This window comes from Chiloscyllium plagiosum, unplaced genomic scaffold, assembly GCF_037043375.1.
Source record: "Chiloscyllium plagiosum isolate Xiang-an unplaced genomic scaffold, Cpla_swu_hap1 HiC_scaffold_11, whole genome shotgun sequence".
Lineage (NCBI taxonomy): Eukaryota > Metazoa > Chordata > Chondrichthyes > Orectolobiformes > Hemiscylliidae > Chiloscyllium > Chiloscyllium plagiosum.
The window spans coordinates 8,411,098-8,433,151 of record NW_028270149.1 but is presented as its reverse complement, the minus strand read 5'-3'; positions in this window follow the sequence as shown (position 1 = coordinate 8,433,151).

Below are 22,054 nucleotides of genomic sequence, written 5' to 3'. Positions count from 1 at the left end.
TTTAGCCATGTGTTCATCTGACCCATTGTCCTATTTCTATATTCACTAACATGTGGCATTGGAAGCGATCAAGAGTCTAACCTTAATAGTGGTTAGTCCTCTATCTAACTCTTTAAGTTCCTGTTGGAGGACCTCAATGCATTTTTTACCTTTCGTGTTGGTACAGACATGTACCATGATTGCTGGCTGTCGACCCTCCCACTTCAGAATGCCCATGAGCCACTCTGAGACCTCCCTGACGCTGGCACCAGGGAGGCAAGATGCCAATCAGGAGTCTTGCTTGTTGCCACAGAGCTGCCAGTCAGTTCCTCTTGTAGCCCATCACTGAGGGTCTCCCAGCCTTTCTCCTTCCCTGCTGTGCAACCATGATGCCACAACCTTATTGCTTTTCCCTGAGAGACCAATCCCCCCAAAACTATCCAATGCAGTCTACCTGTTTGAGAGGGGAATAGCCAGGGGGAACCCTGCACTGCCTGCTCACACTTACTCAACTTCCTGGTGGTCACCCAAGTCTTCCCTGTCTGTGTAGCCCTATCTGGTGATGTGACCAGCTCACTAAATGTGCTGTCTCCAGCACTCTCAGCCTCATGGATGCTCCATAATTACTCCATCCACTGCTCCAGGTGCTCCATCTGGCAAATCAGGAGCTGTCGCTGAACGCAGTTCCTGAATGCGTGGTCACCATGGAGACTGGAAGTGTCCCTAATTTCCAACATATTGCAGGAGGAGCATTCCCCATGGCCATGTTCCCTTGCCGTTGTGAAGTTCAGCACGACAGACAATAAACCAGGAAGCAATTACTCATCTACTCACTAAATCAGATTTCTCTCTCTCTCTCTCTATTTCTCTCTACCTCTCTCTCTTTCTCTCTCTCTATCTATCTCTCTCTCTGGCTCTGTCTATTTCTAACAAACTACAAACCACAAAATAAGGGCACTCTCCCCTGTTTCTACTCACTCATTTGCCAAAGCTGTCTCCTAAGCAGTCAACACTCTTGTCCAATGTCACCTCAAGAGCTGTGCCTCTCAATTCAGTGAAGTTTTGCCCAGTTCCGTTTCTCTCCCGATATTGCTCTGACTGAGCTTGATCCAGGCCTCATTCCTCAGGTTTTTCCCTGGAAGCTCCAATGACACTGTTCACCTTTATGTTCACTCCATTCACCTCCTCCTTATTGAACTGATTGGTCTTGCTCCTGCTCAAGGAGATCCTCTGAGTTTTTTTTTCAGAGCTTTAGTGGAGAGTGTGGTGTGAGACTGACTATCTTGACATAAAAGCATATTAAAAAAATTGACTCAACACAGTGGACTGTCAATAAGATTAATGCATGATTTATTAAAGTGTTGAGAATGATGCCCTATGAGAATAACAAGTGCCTTAATCTTACCTTCATCTTGTCTAATGTTCTGTTTCCTCCAGTTTCTGTCTTTTGGAAATTTAGGTTCATATTCATCATAATGTCAAGCTATATAAAAAAATCTCTTTGCTGCCAATGAGCTGAAAAAAATAATTGTTGTTGTAGTGTGTGATGTAGTGAAACAGACTAGAAAGAAGCAGCACTCAGACCTAACATTTCCAACTGCATGTTCAATCTGAACAATTTAAAATAATTCAAAACTATTTGATCTTTTACCTTCACTTTGCGGGTCACCACAGACAGCAGGCAACTCAGTAACAACAGCTAAATGGTGAGAACATTTATTTGTATTCAAGGAACTAATTTTAGAGTCGACAGGACTCAAACTGCTCCCTAGAATGGCGAGATGAGTGTAACAAGTTTTTATTTCCTTACCTTTAAATTTGCGCACAGCCAATTATCAATAAAGACATTTATCAATTCAGTTCTAAGGAAGGATCACTCGACCTGAAATGTTAACTCTGATTCTCTCCACAGATGCTGCCAGACCTGCTGAGCTTTTCCAGCAATTTCTGTTTTGGTTTACTAATTCAATTTGTACGTTTTGTCTCAATGGCTGAGAATGAACACATCTGTATTTCTATGAAGTGACTAACATTGGTTCAGCAAACATGAAGATTGAGAGCCAGAAATTGTGAGCTTTGTGCATGAGAGAGTAGCTAAGAGTTTAACCATTAAACAAAAACAAAGGCACATTGCATTTGGCTGAAAGGTCATAAACATGAATCATTAATTCCATTTTGCCCTCCATAAGCACTGTGCATTTTCACCTTTTGTTCTAGATTTCCACTTTTCACAGTATTTTGCTTTTATACAGTTAACTTAATCCACAGTTTGATTGCTGTGGAATTGAGAGCAGTGAGTCATTGAGTCAAAAGCAGGAAGCAGACCCTTCTGTCCAACTCATCCATGCTGACCAGATATACTTCATTAATCTTGTCCCATTTGCCAGTATTTGACACATATCCCTCTAAACCTTCCCTATTCATATACCCATCCAAATGCCTTTTAAATGTTTTAATTGTACCAGCCTCCACCACTTCTTCCAGCAGCTCATTCCATCCACACATCACCTTCTGCATGAAAATGTTGCCTCTTTTATATCTTTCCCCTCTCACCCTAAACCTATACCCTCTAGTTCTGGATTCCCAGGGAATCCCAGGGAAAAGACTTTGTCTATTTACCCTATCCATACCCCTCATGATTTTATAGACCTCTATAAGGTTACTCCTCAGCCTCCGACGTTCCAGGGAAAATAGCCCCACCCTATTCAGCCTCTCCCTTTAGCTAAAACCCTCCAATCCTGGGAACATCCCTGTAAATCTTTTCTGCACCCTTTCAAGTTTAGCAACATCTTTCTATTGCAGGGAGACAAGAGATTGCCTCTCTGAGTGGGATGACTATAGGTTCAATAATATCAAAATACTCAGGATGCAGGAAATCTGCAAAACAAAAATGCAGTGAAGAAACTCACCAGGTCTGTAACATCTGTGAAGAGAGAAACAGGGATAATGTTGCAAACCCAGAGACTATTCTTCAGTATTGACAACAGGTTATGATTACGGGCTCACATTCCACTTCAGAGACTGGTCTGGAGTTATTCATAAGAACATAAGAACTAGGAGCAGGAGTAGGCCATCTGGTCCTCCGAGCCTGCTCTGCCATTCAAAGGGATCATGGCTGATCTTTTTGTGGCCTCAGCTCCACTCACCCACCCTCTCACTGTAACCCTTAATTCCTTTACTGTTCAAAAACGTTTCTAACTTTGCTTTAAATTTCATGGAGGGAGTCCAGTTGTTAAGTAGCTAATGCTATGCCTTCTGCCTCTCAGCACCCCCCTTGCCCACCATCACCACCGCCCCCCCCCCCAACCTTGTGGAGGATGTCCTTTCTCTGAGAGTGCTTGCTAATAGATGACACATTTCAGACAAATTATTAATTTCAGGGGAAGACAGGTAACCAATCATGAAGAGCAGTGACTGAGGCCAGACCCAAAAGGCAAGTCAGGATATTTTTGCCAGTGTCCATGCTGAGCTTATAGCCAGCCTGTTCCATTTATTAGCACCTTAGGGAGCTTAACTGCATGAGGTTGTTGACTTGCTCATTGAGCTGATAAGTTTATCATCAGTTGGTGTTATGTCCCACTTGCTGTTTATGTGCCCCAGTTGGCTGAGGTGGGTGGTATGATTTCCAATTTGTTTCTTAGTGGTTTGTATATGGGGTCTAACTCTACATGTTTTTAATGGAGTTCTGGGTTGAGAGCCAGACCTCCAGGAATTCCTGTGGATGTATCTGCTTGGCTTGTCCCAGGATGGATACTTTTGTCCCAGTGGAATTGGTGACCTTCATTGTCCATGTGCATAGACACAAGTGATAGCTGGTCATGTCTCTTGATGGCTAGTTGGTGTTCTGATGATATTACCTAGTCTGGTGATGAAACGTCTGCAAACAAACTTACCAGCTCAGCGAGCAAGTCAATAACTTCATCCAACTTCAACCTGAGCTTCAAATCTTCTCAAGAACTTTGAGCTTAACTGGAGTAGGCAAACGAGGAATGGTAGTGCAGGCTTGGCTTGCGACCACTGGAGCTCAGAAGATTAAGAGACCACCTACTTGAAATATATAAAATCCTGAGGGGTCTTGACAGATTGGATGACGAAAGAATGTTTCCTCTCGTGGGAGAATCTAGATTTGGGGATCAGCATGAAAAAAATAAAGGCTTACTCATTTGACACAGAGGAAAGGAGAAAGTTTTCTCATATGTGCCGCATACCTTTGAGAAAAACAGTGAAAGCAGAGTTCTCAACTAAAGGCATATATATTCCAGATAAACACAGGGGTGAAAGGTTATTGGGGTATTAACCTAAAGGTTATTAGGTTGGAATATGGATTAATCAGATCAGACATGATCTTATTGGATGATGGAGCAGACTCAGGAGCTCGATGTCCTTCTCCTAATTCTAGTGGGTACATTTGAATGTATGTTCCCATGAGCTTCAATAATTATTGGCTGTGCTTCCATGCACTTTGGTAAAATAAACAGAGGCAGGACTTACACAATTAATGGTTGGGCCCTTGGGAGTGTTGTTCAACAGAGGGATCGAGGGTTTCTTTGGAAATTGCATGACAGATAGACAGGGTAGCAAAGAAGACATTTACTGTGCTTGCCTTCATTACTTAGAGCATTGTGTATCAGAGTTGGGATGCCATGTTGAGGTTGCACAGGACATTGGTGAGGTTACTTTTGGTGTACTGCGTACAGTTCTGGTCGGCCTGCCAGAAGACGGATACTGTTAGATTAGATTAGATTACATTACAGTGTGGAAACAGGCCCTTCGGCCCAACAAGTCCACACCGACCCGCCGAAGCGCAAACCACCCATACCCCTACATTTACCCCTTACCTAACACTACGGGCAATTTAGCATGGCCAATTCACCTGACCTGCACATCTTTGGACTGTGGGAGGAAACCGGAGCACCCGGAGGAAACCCACGCAGACACGGGGAGAACGTGCAAATTCCACACAGTCAGTCGCCTGAGGCGGGAATTGAACCTGGGTCTCTGGCGCTGTGAGGCAGCAGTGCTAACCACTGTGCCACCGTGCCACCCACAAGTTGGAGAGGGTTCAGAACAGATTTACCAGGATGGAGTTGAGTTTTAAGGAAAGGCTGGATAGGTCAGGACATTTTTCTCTGAAACCTGGGAGGTTGAGGGGTGACCTTATAGAGGTTTATAAAATCATGGGGGGCAGAGTTGAGGTGAATTGCAAAAGTCTTTTGCATCAAGTTGAGTAGCCCAAAACTAGCAGGCATAATTTTAAGTTGAGAGGGGAAAGACTTAAAAGGGACCTGAGGGGCAACATTTTCACACAGAAGGTGATTCCTATGTGGAATGATTTATCCCCCAGGAAATGATAGATGCGGGTACAGTTACCATATGTAAGTGACACTAAGACAGATATATGAATAGGAAAGGTTTGGAGGAATGTGGGCAAATGCAGGCAAATAGAACCAGTTTAATTTGGTAAACTTAGTCGACATTGACAAGTTGGACTGTTTCTATCCTGTATGACTCAATTGGTCCACAGCAGGTAGATCACCCAAGCTTGCTACTGAGAAAATGCCAGCAGAAGTAGTGAAGGGATTGCCAAATGCTCCACAACCCACTGTCATTCCTCTTAATTTTCCCCTTTACATCATTCTCCTGTCTGCTCCCAGGTTGTTGTGCAGACAAAATTCCACCCTCATGCCTGTCATCTCAGTGTGGTACTGAAAGGGCATTGAACTATCAGAGGTGTGATCCTTCAAGATTGAGACCGAAACAAGTCTACTGTTGACTTTGGAATGTGTATATTACAGTATAGATCCCAGAACAGATAAGCCTATAACTTTAAGACAGTCACATGGCCTGTCCAGAAGTGAAGATCAGTGGCAGTAATATGCAGAGGGCAAAGATCTTCAAAGGTCACTGCATCTTACAGAGAGAGTTCCCAAACACAATGCTAAAACTGTCACGGCGACTCCAATACCAAGGAATGTGGCAAGTCAAAATCCCAAAAAAAATAGAAATTGTTGCAGAAACTCAGTGGGTCTGGCAGCATCTATGGAGAGAAAGCAGAGTCAATGTTTACGCTCCAGTGACTTTGGTTCTTTATCTGGGGATACTGGGAAATTTCCTTAGGGCAGACCACTGACTCTGACTTGTATCAGTTCAATAATCAGAGGCCAACCAGCTTTTCCATAAGACAAACGAAAACCACAATGGGAAGTGGACAGTATTCAGACCATTGCTTACTGTTCCATATTGTAGTGGGGAAACTTCACACTGGCATCAATGCTGCCTAGCCAATAATGTTAAGTACCATGAACACCCCGGAAAAGGTTACTTTTGAGTGGTTTGTCCAAGCAGCAACAAGAACTATTTTTTCATCTGCAGGACAATAAAACTGAAACAATTTAATTAATCTACGGCAATCCAATTAGTGAATACTACTGGGGAACATGATGTGTTCTTCCTGGGGACGTTGGGACCTGCAAGACACTTTCCAGCACACAGTGTGATAACTAATTTTAAAACAGATACAAGAGTGGGTGTATCCATTCTTTCAGATTGGACACCATTGTTGCAATCTCACTTTCTCCAGCCAACTTGCATTAAGTCTCTGGATGCAGTGTATCACATTACAAGCATAAGGACAAATTCAGGCTGCTCCTTACTGCAAAGGAAGAGATTTCATCGATACTCTACACACCACTCCCAAGCAGCTTTATTCGTTATGAAACAGATCCACTTCAGCAGCTTTCCCGCTGCTGTATTCAACAGCTGCAGACAAAACTGATGTTGATTGTTTACAATCTAATCCAGTCTCCTTTGAAGAAGCACCATTCCTAGGATCACAGGGAGGACTTTACAGATCCTTCCCTTGTCCTTGGGGAGAGGCTAGCAGAATTGGATGCCCTAGACATCAATAATATCAGTGACCAGCTGTCAGAATGCATACTCGATCTTAATGACTTATTTCTAAACAGAGTAGGTGAGAATGACACCTTACTGCAGTGGGGGGAGGTAGAGGGGAGGAGAGTGTTCTCTGATTACACTAAGCGTGCACTGTCTTCTACTGAGAGATTTTCTCCTCATTTTCATGTACACAGTTTCCACTTTCCACCCTGTTGCAGCCCAGTAGATGTGTAACTAAGTTTTGAGAAGATTTGTAGCTCAGGTTGAGGTTCTGGATGGAAGTTTGCTTGCTGAGCTGCAAGGTTCATTTGCAGACATTTCATTGCCATACTAGGTAATATCATCAGTGAGCCTCTAGTGAAGCATTGGTGTTAGTGACTCGCTTTCTATTTACGTGTTTAGGTTTCCTTGGGATGGTGATGTCATTTGCTAAGGTGATGCCAGTTCCTGTGGTGATGTCATTTGCTGTGGTGATGTCATTTCCTGTTCTTTTTCTCAGATGTGTAACAATTACCTTCCATTGGTTGAGAGCAGTATTTTTCTCACTCAAGGCTCAGGAAAAAACATTCAAATTGTTGCATAGGCCCAGCACTATTTCTTACCAATGCTAACATCACAAGGCCAACTTCCTCAATAGGGTGGTGTTCGGCTGTTGGAAAGGTCATAATCTGGTCAATGCTGGGTCATGCTCTCATTTTCCACACTCATGCCCTTCCTAATAAAGCAGTAGGTATGATGTGAAGGACCTTGGATCATTTGTTGATCATACCACTAACCTTAACATCTATGGTGGGTAAGTTACTTGAGGAGATTCTGAGGGATAAGATATACGTGCATTTGGAAAGACAGGGTTTGATTAGGAGTAGTCAGCATGGCTTTGTGAGTGGGAGATCATGCCTCACAAATTTGATAGAGTTTTTTAATGTAGTGACCAGGAACGTTGATGGGGTGGTTTGTGGGGTGGGGGGGAGGGGGTGGGGGGGGGGAGGGGGTTGGTGAGGGATGGGGTGATGGGCTAGACATCGTATATAGGGATTTCAATAAGGCCTTTGGTAAGGTTCCATATGATAGGCTCTTCTGGAAGTTGTGATTGCATGAAATCCAGGGGGAGCTGGCAATTGTCTTACTAATAGGAAGCAGAGGGTAATAGTGGAAGGATACTTGTTGGACTGGACACCTGTGACTAGTAGAGTGCTTCAGGGGTCAGTGCTGGGCCCATTGCTGTGTTATCTATGTCAATGATTTGGATGAAAATGTCCAAGGCATAATTATCAAGTTTGCAGATGACACTAAAATAGGTGGTAGTATAGACATGTAAGGAAGGTTATCAGAAATTCCAGCAGGACCATAATCAGTTGGGGAAGTGAGCCGAGAAATGGCAAATGGAGTTCAGTATAGATAAGTATGAGGTTTTGCATTTTGTAAAGTCAAATCAAGGTAGGAGTTTCATGGTGAATGGTAGTACTTAAGGAGTGAAGTGGAAAAGAGGGACCTTGGAGTTCAGGAACACAGTTCTTTGAAAGTAGAGTCACAGGTACACAGGGCAGTGAAGAAGGCTTTTGGCACATTAGCCTTCATCAATCAGGGCATTGAGTACAGAAGTTGGGAAGTTATGTTGCAGTTGTACAGGATGTTGTTGAGGCCACACTTGGAGTAATGTGTTCAGGTTTGGTCACCTTGCTATAGGGAGGATATTATTAAACTGGGAAAATGCAGGAGAAATTTCAAGGAAGTTGCCAGGACTCAACAGTCTGAGTTGTAGAGAGAGAGGTTGGACAAGCTAGGACATTTTTCTTTAAAGCACAGGAGACTAAGGGGAGATCTTATTGAAGTGTCTAAGATCATGAGAGGCATGGATAGGGTGAATGCACTCAGTCTTTTTCCCAGGATTAGGAAATCGAGGACTAGAGAGCGTCAGTTTAAGGTTAGAGGGGAAAGAATAAAATGGAATCTGAGGGGCAACATTTTTACACAGAGGGTGGTACGCATATGGAACGAGCTGCCAGCAGAAGTAGTTGAGGTGGGTACATTAACAACATTTAAAAGGCATTTGGACAAATACATGGACAGGAAATAGGCCAAGCGCAGAGAAATAGGGTTGGCGTGGATGGACATTTTGGTCGGCATGGGCCAGTTTAGGTTGAAGGGCCTATATCTGTACTGTAGGCCTCTATGACTTTTATGACACTAAACTGGAAGCGTGACTCATGTGACACGATGGTCAGGTCATTGGATTATTATTCCAGAACCCCAGTTTAATTCTCTGGGGACCTGGGTTCAAATCCCACCGTAGCAGATAGTCAAATGTAAAACAAAATGAAGCTAATCACTGTCAAGTGTCATAGAAACCAGTCTGGCTCATTACTGCACTCTGGGGAAGGGAGCCTGCTTTCCTTACTTGAATTGTCCTGTACGTGATTCCACATCCACATCAATATGTTGGATTCTTCCCTCCCCTCTGTGCAATTCAGAATGGGCAATAAATGTTGGCCCAACTGGTGATGCCAATTTCCCTTGAACAAACTAAACAGAGACACATTACATTGAACTTTACCCTACAGGAGTCTGATTGCTTTACAGGCAAGGACGGACAATCATTTGAACTCAAACCCGTGACTCAGAGGACAGCACACTGCCAGCTGGCCCACTGGTGATATTGTTGGCACTGTAGAAAAACCCTTGTGGCAGTTTTAAAATCACTACAAAAAAGCTAAGATTTGCACCAAAAATCCCAGCCAGAACACTCCAACAATTTCCACGTAGGGCAGTTTTTGCAGCATAAAATGAAATGATTGTCTTCCTTTCTGAATCCTCTCAACACCCATATAACCCCGAGGCTTGACTACATCACTGTCAGTGCTTGCCCCATTGTCGCGTCACCCTCATCAGTCAGCAAGTTCAAATATAAGCCGCTGTGCTTCACTCTAGAGCTGAATTACTAATATTGTCGTCTGTGTGGTGCTCATTTTATAACACAGAGGTCATGAGTTCCAAACCCATTAGTGTGGCTTGTAAAATTCAAATCGATAAATCTGATCATTTATGGGGTAGCACCACAAAAACATCCAATCCTTATGTATGTAACCTTCAGGGCTCAGGAACTTTGTGCAGCTACCATGTAAGTGCAGGCTCGTGCTGCAGAACAGAACCACCAATTGTAGCACCTTCAAGAGGAATTGGAGAGGGTGATGGCCTGTGGTATTATCACTGCGCTGTTAATCCAGAGACCCAAATAATGTTTTGGGGACCTTGGTTCAAATCCTTCCACAACAGTTGGTGGGATTTAAATTCAATAAAAGGAGTCTGATGATGAGCATGAATCTATTGTCAATCTGGTTCACTAATGTCCTTTAGGGAAGGAAACTGCCAATTTTTCCTGGTTTGGCCTACACGTGACTCCAGACCCACAGTAACATGACTGACTCTTAACTGTACCCTGGGGTAATAAATAATGGCCTATCAAGCATCACCCTTGTTTTTTGAATGCATTAAAAAATAAGCTTTCAGTTAATAACTAAACAAATGACAAAGCAAAATTTCACATGTTCAAAATTTTACTGCAGCAAGTTATTAAAAGCATGACTAACTTTACCATTTGTAGGCAATTTGCATGCTTTTCCTTTCGTTACCTGTCACAAATTATACAATTTACATGATCACATTGCCGATGTGGAACAGTCCCCAGTTGCATTCAACTTCGGAAACTTTCCTGTCTCCCAATTCATAAATTCATAAAATATCAAACTGAATTAGGCCATTTAGGCTATCGAGTCTTCTTCGCCATTTGAACAAGGTTGATATGCTTCTCACCCCCAATTTCCTGCCTTCTTCTTATATCCCTTCAACCCATTACCAATTAAAAATATCTCTAACTCCTCCTTAAATTTACTCACTGTCCCAGCATCCACTGCACTTTGGGGGGAGTGAATTCCACAGATCCTGTGGGAGGAGTAGATCCTCTTCAACTCTGTTTTCAATTTGCATCCCCTTACCCTAAGACCCTCTCGTCCTAGAATGCCCCACAAGAGGAAGCTTCCACTCCACGTCTATTTTATCCACAGCTTTTATCATCTTGAATGCTTCAATGTGATCTCCCGCATTCTTCTAAATTCCAGAGAGTAGAGGCCTAAACTGTTCAATCTTTCTTCATACGACAATTCCCTCATCTCTGGGATCAATCAAGTGAACCTCCTCTGAACTGCCTCCAATGCCACTACATCTCTCCTCAAATTAGGGGACCAAAACTGTGTACATTATTCCCTGTGGAGTCTCAGCAATATCTTGTGTAGTTGCAACAATACTTCCTTACCGTTGTATTTTATCCCTTTCGCTGTAACATTCCTTTTGCTTTCTTTATTATCTGCTGTACCTGCATGCTAGTTTTCTGTAACTCATGAACAAGAACACCCAGATCCCTCTGCAAAAGAGCATCCTGAAGTCTCTCCCCTTTAAGATAATAGGTCACTTTCCCATTTTATCAGCTCAACTGACGATCTCACAGTTCTCCACGTTAAACTCCATCTGCCACATTTTGGCCCACTCTCCTAACCTATCTATATCCATTTGTAAGGTTCTCATTTCCTCATTACAATTTACCATCCTGCCTATTTTTGTGTCATTCGCAAATTTGGTTATCGAGCCTTCTGTCCCTGTATCCAAGTTGTTATTGTAGATTGTAAATAGCTGGGGTCGAAGGACCAAACCCTGTGGCACTTTCCAGTCACATCTGGCCATCCAGAAAAAAACAACTTATCCCGACTCTCTGTTTTCTGTCCATCAGCCAATCCTCTATCCAGGCTAATAAATTATCCCTAATCTCATGTGATCCAATCTTGTGAATTAGCTTTTTGTGCAGCACCTTACAAATGCCTTCCAGAAGTCCAGGTATATTATTACATCGACAGGATCCCCATTATCCACTTTGCCTGTTACAGCTTCAAAGAACTCCAGCAAATTAGTCAAACATGAATTGCCCTTCATAAAACCATGCTGACTCTGATGGATAGCATCTTGACTTGCCAAATGTCCTGATATTGCTTCCTTTATAATTGATTCTAACACTTTTTCAACAATAGATGTTAAACAAACTGGTCTATAATTTCCCACATTTTGCCTCCCTTTTTGAATAATAGCATTGTGATAGCCATTTTCCAAACCACTAGAACCTTAGCCATGTCCAGGGTACTTTGGAATATTGCAACCAATGGATCCACTTTCTCCACTACCATTTTCTTTAATACCCTAGGATGTAGGCCATCAGATCCAGCACACTTGTCTACCTAATAATTTCCTGAATAACTTTTCCCTATCAATGTTTCATTGTCTTTCATGGTCAATTTCATTGTAACTTCAGTAACTACCCCACACACTGCCCTTAGTTTTTAGAAAATTCCTTACATCCACTTTCCAGCAATGAAGGCTGTTCCAAATGATTCTTCTTTCCCCTGGCAAAGAACATAGAACATAGAACAATACAGCACAGAACAGGCCCTTCGGCCCACGATGTTGTGCCGAACATTTGTCCTAGCTTAAGCACCCATCCATGTACCTATCCAATTGCCGCTTAAAGGTCACCAAAGATTAGATTACATTTTTTTTTAGATTACATTTCATTACAGTGTGGAAACAGGCCCTTCGGCCCAACAAGTCCACACCGACCCGCCGAAGCGCAACCCACCCATACCCCTACATTTACCCCTTACCTAACACTACGGGCAATTTAGCATGGCCAATTCACCTGACCTGCACATCTTTGGATTCTGACTCTATCACTCCCACAGGCAGCGCATTCCATGCCCCCACCACTCTCTGGGTAAAGAACCCACCCCTGACATCTCCCCTATACCTTCCACCCTTCACCTTAAATTTATGTCCCCTTGTAACACTCTGTTGTACCCGGGGAAAAAGTTTCTGACTGTCTACTCTGGACAAATCTTCCAGATGGGGGCAGGATAACCCTGACTTTGAATAAAGGATATCTTCCTCCTCTATCCATCTGTGGTAACTCAAATTCGAACAGCCTTTCCCCTTTGCTGATCTAACTAAACTGTTGTCTCTGTCATACTGATGTAAAGGGAAGCCTGAAATCTAATCTTAAACTTAACTTCTTCGTCCTCTGAGACATGGCACTATGAACCACATTATCATTGCATTTATGGAGAACATGAATGAGTTCCAACTCCCTTCCACCTTAGAAGTAAATTTAGTTTGTTTTGATTTGATGTATTGTAGCCGCATGTACTTAATACAGTGAAAAGCTTTGTTTTGTGAGCAATACAGACAAATCATAGCAAACAAGGACATACAGATCATAGGGTGCTTAGAAAGGGTGAAGGATACAAGGTTATGACTGCAAAAGAGGTGCACACAGCAAGATCACCATTAGCAAGATCAACATTATTAATGTTAGAGAGGTCCATTCAGCAGTCTAATAACAGCTGGGAAGAAACTATTCTAGTGCATATTGGTTTTGTGTGTTCAAGCTTCTGTATATAATGCCCGATGGAAGAATGGATAATTTACATGACAAATGCTTCCAAACATTATGTCCAACACTTGTTCTTTGGAAGGATCATTAGACCCAAAATATTAACTCTGATTTCCCTCCACAGATACTGCCAGACCTACTGAGATTTTCGAACAATTTCTGTTTTTGTCACATTCAACACTTTGCTGGGACTTTGGGGACTTTGGAGACCTCAGAATTGACTCACTGCAAACTCAGGATTAGTGTCGTGCTGGAAAAGCACAGCAGTTCAGGCAGTACCTGAGGAGCACGAAAATCGACATTTCGGGCAAAAGCCCTTCATCAGGAATTGAGCCTGATCAGGTTCTCGGATGCTGCCTGACCTGCTGTGCTTTTCCAGCACTGCTGTAATCTTGACTCTAATCTCCAGCATCTGCAGTACCCACTTTCGCCTCACTGCAAACTCAGACAGTACTACTGTTTGTTCAATGTCTTCTCATTAAAGCAATCTAAACCTTTACTTGATCTCTAATAATCAAAACAATGAGGCGTATAACACCATAAGACATAGGAGCAGAAATTAGCTCACTGAGTCTGCTCTGCCATTCAATCATGGCTGAGAAGTCAGATGCCACGCCAGTTCACGTGAAACCTTTCACTTTTGCCTGAACTTTAACTCTCTATCCCAAAGTATAACAATTTTAAACCTCTTGATTGGACCATTATCCCTTAACCAGTACAGTGTCACTTTAACTGAATTATCTGTTCACAGATTGACTATGGTATTTTCTTCTAGGAGGAAGTGAGGACTGCAGATGCTGGAGATCAGAGCTGAAAACTCCTGAAGAAGGGCTCATGCCCAAAACGTCGATTCTCCTGCTCCTTGGATGCTGCCTGACCTGCTGCACTTTTCCAGCAAAACATTTTCAGCTGTGGTATTTTCTTCATTATAACAGTGACCAAACTTCAAAAGTACCTCTTTGTTCATAATGTACAGGACAGTCAAGGAATCATGATAAACATTTTCCAAAGAGAACTTAATTTCTTCTCAATTGAATGAACAACTAAAAATAAGTTTGACCAACCATGCAACACTCCCTCAGTACTGACCTTTTGACAATGGAACGTTCCCTGATTACTTACCCTCCAATATTGTAGGCGAAAGTGAGTACTGCAAATGCTGGAGATTAGAGTCAAGAGTGGGTTGCTGGAAAAGGACAGCAGGTCAGGCTGCATCTGAGGAGCAGGAAAATCGACATTTCAGGCAAAAATCCTTCATCAGGAATGAGGCAGGGAGCATCAGGGTGAAGAGATAAATGGGAGGGGGGTGGGCTTGGGGCAAGGTAGATAAGAGTGTAATAAGTAGATGGAGGTGGGGATAAAGGTGATAGGTCAGAGGTGAGGGTGGAGCACGTAAGTGGGAAGGAAGATGGACAAATGGAAGGGGTCATAAGGATGGTACTGAGCTGGAAGATTGGAACTGTGATAAGGTGGGGAGAGGGGAAATAAAGAAACTGGTGCTCTGGGATTGGAGGGTCCTGAGGCAGAAGATGAGGTGTTCTTCCTCCAGATGTCGGGTGGTGAGGGAGTGGCGGTGCATGTCCTCGGCAGAGTGGGAGGGGGAGTCGAAGTGTTTGGCCACTGGGTGGTGGGGTTGGATGGTGCGGGTGTCCTGGAGATGTTCCCTAAAGTGCTCTGTGAGTAGGCATACTGTTTCCCCAATGTGGAGGAGACCGCATTGGGAGCAACGGATACAATAAATGACATGTGTGAAAGTGCAGGTAAAACTTTGATGGATGTGGAAGGCTCCTTTGGGGCCTTGTACGGAGGTGAGGGAGGAGGTGTGGGTGCAGGTTTTGAAATTCTTGTGGTGGCAGGGGAAGGTACTGGAAGGGGAGGGTGGGTTGTGGGGGAGCATGGACCTGACCAGGTAGTCACGGAGGGAACTGTCTTTACGGAAAGCGGATAAGGGTGGGGAGGGAAAAAATACCTCTGATGGTGGGATCCATTGGTAGGTGGCAGAAGTGGCGGAGGATGTATACAGAGCTTGGTGGGGTGGAAGGTGAGGACCAGGGGGTTTCTGTTGTTGTCGTGGTTGGAAGGGTGGGGTTCAAGGACGGAGGTGCGGGATGTGGATGAGATGTGCTGGAAGGCATTTTCAACCACATGGGAGAGGAAACTGTGGTCTTTAAGGAAGGAGACCATCTGGTGTGTTCTGTGGTGGAACTGGTCCTCCTGGGACCACATGCGGCAGAGGCTGAGGATTTGGGAATAGGGGATAGCATTTTTGCAGAAGGCAGGGTGGGAGGAAGTGTATTCCAAGTTAGGCTTGGTTAAAATGACATGTCCCGATCCAGTAAATCACTTGGCAGCTTGTTGTGTTTTAATTGTTCCTCGTCTCATTTCCCCATTTGTCATGCTGGATAATTCATTGCAATTATTGACTTGAGACATTTCAATAAAGTTTCCTGGAGCCCAAACAAACATAATTGCTGTTCATGTTGATCTGTGGTTCTGGTGGCAGAACATGTTGCTCACTACATTGTACTGAAAGCTAGAAATTAAAATGATTTTAATTTGTTGACACTAAGTGCGAAGCATCGGTAAGAGGGAGTGGGAAGATGAAAACAGGAGGATGGAGGACACATTTCTATCACAAAAACTTTCTGGTATTCCGGCAGTTTCAATTGATGGATAGTACATCAGTCACTGTCTTTGCTAAGCATTCGCCCGACTAAGTATCTTCCTTATGTCTGCCCTGTCCTACATTCCCCATTCCATTTGAGTCACCACACAAGGTGAAGGAGGTGGTCACACCAGAAGGGAAGTAGAGCAGATCCACCAGGATGTTGCCTGAGCTGGTGGAGTTTAGCAATGAAGAAAGGCTGGATAAGAACAAAGAACAAAGAAAATTACAGCACAGGTACAGGCCCTTCAGCCCTTCAAGCCTGCGCCAATCCAGATCCTTTATCGAAACCTGTCACCTATTTTCTAAGGATCTGTATCTTTCTGCTCCCTGCCCATTCATGTATCTGTCCAGATACATCTTAAATGATGCTATCATGCCCACCTCAACCACCTCTGCTGGCAATGCGTTCCAGGTACCCATAACCCTCTGCGTGAAGAACTTGCCACGCATATTTCCCTTCAACCTTTCCCCTCTCATCTTGAACCCATGACCCCTAGTAATTGAGTCCCCCACTCTGGAAAAAAGCTTTTTGTTAGCCACCCTGTCTGTAACTCTCATGTTGTTGCAGACTTCAATCAGGTCCCCCCTCAATCTCCATCTTTCTAATGAAAATAATCCTAATCCACTCAACCTCTCTTCATAGCTCGTGCCCTCCATACCAGGTAAAACCTGGTGAACCTCCTCTCCAAAGCATCCACATCCTTCTAATAACGTGGCGACTAAAAATGTATACAGTATTCCAAATGTGGCCGAACCAAAGTCCTATACAACTGTAGTATGACCTGCCAACTCTTGTACTCAATATCCCATCTGATGAAGGAAAGCATGCCATATGCCTTCTTGACCACTTTAACGACCTGAGTTGCCATCTTCAGGGTACAATAGATCTGAACACCCAGATCTCTCTGCACATCAATTTTCCCTGGAGCTTTTCCATTTACGTAGACTTTGCTCTTGAATTGGATCTTCCAAAATGCATCTCCTTGCATTTTCCCAAATTGAACTCCATCTGTTTTTTCTCCACCCATCGCTCCAATCTATCTATATTCTGCTGTATTCTCTGACAGTCCCCTTCACTATCTGCTACTCCATTAAGCTTGCATTGTTTTCTTTGGAGCAGAAAAGGATGAGAGGGGACCTGATAGAAGTGTGTAAGATTATGACAGGCATGGATAGGGTAGATAGAAAGCAACTAGAAAAAAATGAAGGCTGCAGATGCTGGAGATCAGAATCGAGATTGTGTTGCTGGAAAAGCACAGCAGGTCAGGCAGCATCCGAGGAGCAGAAGAATCAAAGTTTCAGGCATCAGGAATGAGGCTAGTGAACTGAGGGGGTGGAGAGATAAATGGGAGGAGGGTGGGGCTGGGGGGAAGGTAGCTGAGAATGTGACAGGTGGATGAAGTTGGAGGTTTGATAGAAAGCAGCTGTGCTGCTGAGTTGAAGAGTCAGTAACGAAGGGGCATCATTTTAAAGTGAAAGGCATGAGCTTTAGAGGGGATTTCAGGAAAACCATTTTCACCCAGAGGGTGGTAGGTCTCTGGAATCTGCTGCCTGGGAGGCCATCCTCACAATCTTTAACAATTCTTGGGCGAGCAGTTGAAATATCATAACAATGACGACTGTGAGCCACATGCTGGAAATTGGGACTGGAATAAATTTAGTGCAATTTATATCAGTGCAGACTTGATGGGCCAAAGGGCCTTTTCCATACTGTATGATTCTATAATTCAATGATCCCAGGGCATGTAAATAATAACTGCCCATTCATTTCTTTCCACTCTCAATACAGAACCCTAGAGTTTAATCCGGGTGATTTTGGACTTTTCTGTTATTACAAGGAAATGATGTTGGTGGATGTGCCCTTCTGTTAAAGAAATCATTTGCTAATTACAGCAAACTTTGTTTTAAATGGCACTTCATGAACTAGCATGCTTGAAAAACTGGCAAAAATTATATACCTCAAGTACCTCGAAGTCTACTGTATTATTTTGTCCAATTGTTATAGTTTTTCAGTTCAATTACTTCAATGCAAAAATAGTTATTGTTCAGAAACAAGAACAGAAATTGCTGGAAAACCTCAGCAGGTCTGGCAGCATGTGTGGAGAAAAGTCAGAGTTAGCATCTTGGGTCATAGAACACAGAACATAGGACAGTACAGGAATAGGGATTTTGGCCCACGATGTTGTGTCAAAAATGATGCCAAATTAAACTATTCCCTCTGCCTGCCCATGGCCCATATCCCTCGATTCCTTGCACATTTATGTGCTTAGCTAAAAGTCTCTTAAATACCCATATCATATGTGCCTCCACTACCATCCCTGGCAGAGTGTTCCAGACTCTCTGTGTAAAAAAAATCTACCCCTCATGTCCATTTCAAACTGTCGAGTGACCCTTCCTCAGAACTGGTCCTCAGAAATAGTCGCTGTTCAATCAATTGGCCACACAAAATATCAAAAGTTGACTCGATTTTGAGTCAATTTCTCCTCATGTACTGTGATCTACCACAATATCTGAGTGGTCAGTTGAAGGAGCGAGTGAGAAGAGTCTCTGCCAGTAAGTTTTATTTCAGGCAAAGTTGCATGATTATGACCTTATCGAGGTTTATAAAATCATGAGGGGTATGGATAGCGTAAGTAGACAAGATCCTTTCCCTGGGATGAGGGAGTCCGGATCTAGAGGCCATAGGTTTAGGGTGAGAGGGGAAAGATTTAAAAGAAACCTAAGGGGCAACTTTATCACACAGAGGATGGTGCATGTATGGAATGAGCTGCCAGAGGAAGCGGTGGCGGCTGGTACAACTACAGCATTTAAAAGGCATCTGGATGGGTATATGAATAGGAAGGGTTTAACAGGATATGGGACAAGATTAGATTAGGATATCTGGTCAGCATGGACGAGTTGGAAGGGTCTGTTTCTGTGCTGTACATCTGTCTGTCTCTATGACTCTATAATGATGCTGTAAATAAAGTATAACAGTGATGTGTATATGGCCTATATAATGTTCCTATTACTTTGTGAGTGTCTTTATATTGATTATGTAAGTCTTTTGATCAACTGGAATATTTCATCATTTCAGCACAATCCTGGGCCCAAGGGTGCTGTTTGATAAAATATTCATTGTACGTGCATTATAATCAAAATTGTGCACTTTAGTGCAGAAAATATAAGCTAATTAACATTCTTTGTCGATTGCGTGGGAGTGCTGCACAATCAAGGGTACCACCTTTGAAATGAGACTTCATTAAACTAAGGAACTATCAGTGATCACTGAAATGGATGCAAAGATCCTATGATACTTTTTGAAGAAGAGCAAAAGAGAAAGGGGATCCTGAATCATTGTGTCCATGGGCTGAGGAGTTGCAGATGGTGTTTAGTTTGGATAAATGCATGGCATTGCATTTTGCTAAAACAAACAACGATAGGGCTTATGTGGTTAATAATAGGACCCTGAGTAGAGTTATCAAACTGAGAGACATCAGAATTCAGGCATATAATTCTTTGACAGTTCCATCACAGATAGACAGAGTGATGAAGGAAGCATTTTGCATATTTGCCTTTATTGCTCAGACCATTGAGAATAGAAGTTGAGATGTCATGTTATGGTTCTACAGGACATTGGTGAGGCCACTTTTGGAGTATTGTGTATAGTCCTGGTCACCCTGCATTAGGAAGGATATTATTAAACTGGTGAGGGTTCAGAAAGGATTTACTAGGATGTTGCCGCGGTTAGAGAGTTTGAGTTATAAGGAGAGGCTGGATGGGCTGGGGCTTTTTCATTGGAACGTACGAGGATAAAGGCCTTATCAATGTCTATAACCTCATGAAGGGCATAAAGAAGGTAAATAGCAAAGGGCTTTTCCCTTGGAAGAGGGAGTTCAAAACTAGAGCGTATTTTTAAAGTGAGTGGAGTAGATTTAAAAGGGACCTAGGGGGCAACTTTTTCGCACAGAGGGTGGGTTTGTATGTGGAATAAAGTGCCAGAGGAAATCGTAGATGCAGTTAAGCTACAACATTTAAAAGATATTTGGATCGGTTCACAAATAGGAAAGATTTACTGTGATTATGGGTCAAACTCAGGAAACGGGCCTAATTTATTTGGGAAACTTGGTTAGCATGGACAAATTGTGTCTGTTTCTGTGTGGATGACTCTATAAGAGCAGTGCAGTTCTTTGTGTCATTGTTAATACTACTCACTGAACCAACATCAACCAAACAGATTAACCATTCATTATCACATTGTTGTTTGTGGGAACTTGCTGTGTACAGCAAGTTGCAGGAAAAAGCTGTTGCATTTCCTACATTACAACAATAATCCGACTTCAAAACTATTTCAATGATTCTAAGTACTTTGGCACTTTGTGAAAGGTGCTATAAGAGTGTAAGTTATTTCTTTTTTTTGCATCCCTACTACTCCAAAGTATGCGGAAAAGGATCTACAACCTTGGTAAATAGTGTATGTAATATGTTTGTCCTATTTATTCTCGGTATAGCCCTATAAAACATTATTATACAAACAGATTACCTGAGGGCTTGAAATTAGAGTTCACTTAATAAATCAGCCCAGAAATACATCACCATTATTGCTCTTGTGTGTAAATTACATTGTGGCTTTTTTGCCATGGTATGCATCAACATTCCATTTATACTAGTAAGGAAAATCCAACAATTGTTGTCCAAGTTTTGAATTTTACAACATGAAATATATGGTTTCTTATAGAGTTTGACAATGAAGCATTCTAAGTAATTTAGCTGTTTTACACCTATTATGGAAAATGCTAAGTAAGAAAATGCATCACAACGTGGAAAAGGTCAATATGATATGGAAATTCATTACAATACATTCCGTTCCAACAGCACCATTTTCTTGTCCACGTTCATCTGTATCTCTTCCTGCCTATGCTTTAATTGCCTGAAGACTTGTTGCTGGATCTTTAGTCCTCAGCAACTCCAATCATTATTAGGAAGAGTGTAGGAAACTGGAAATGTATAGAATTGCTTGTGAGGCTCACCTTTGTTTTGAGCTAATTGCCTTCCAAAGGATGGGATTGGTGAAAATGACACTTACAGTTTCAGCCCATCTTCCTTCACCACATGCTAAATCTCAGCTTGTTTCTCATACAAGCTTTCTACCATTTGCGAAACAAACACAGAAATTGTTGGAGAAGCTCAGCAGATCTGGTTGCATTTGTGGGAAAAGAAACTGAATTAACGTTTCGAGAGTGGCTAATGTGAATGCTTTAGAACTGGTGAAAATATGGTTAGAAGTGGGGTTAAATGAAGGGATGGAGTCAGAGGGAAGGAGAAGGGAAGAATTATCTACATTGGGCATCAATACTGTTGAGTGTTTGGATGCATTCCTTGACATCTGAAAGGAAAAGAGAAATGTTTCTTGTTAAATCTTTCCCATTCATCAAATCTGTGATAGTACAAACTTCAATAACTGCTCAAGGATTGAAAGAATCAATAAAGATAAACCGTTACACATGGAAAGAAGCAGTAATAACTCTGTCTAGAATTGACTATTAAGGGACAAATACTTACAGGCATTGAAAGTAATTAGCTACACTTGGGAAAAGAAGGAGTGGAAGCTACATGAATAGAAATTGTTTTGATATATGATTGATAACTGGCTGCTTTATGCCACAAGGACAAATCACTGTCCAACAGAAGAATTTAAGGAGTTAATTACAGGAAAGCTGTGTCTTCAATCAGATAGTCAAGGTCAAATTTAACAAGGAACAAAGAAGCTACTTCTAATAAGAAGTCAAACTGTAGACTCGATGGTTCCAGAGGAATAGTCAATAAATTGGATGAAAGAATCTAAAGAACAATTAATAACATCATATCATAGATCTGAAGGACAAGAAAATGTCTTTTGAGCACTGGTCATCAGTAACAGATGCAATTGGTTGGAATTTTAGCTAAGTTCCACCATTAATCAGGGAAGAGCCAAGTTGAGTTGTGAGGCCTGACTTATTCACTTGAGGTGAAATGTTTTGGTCGCTACATGCAATAAAGCTTAAATC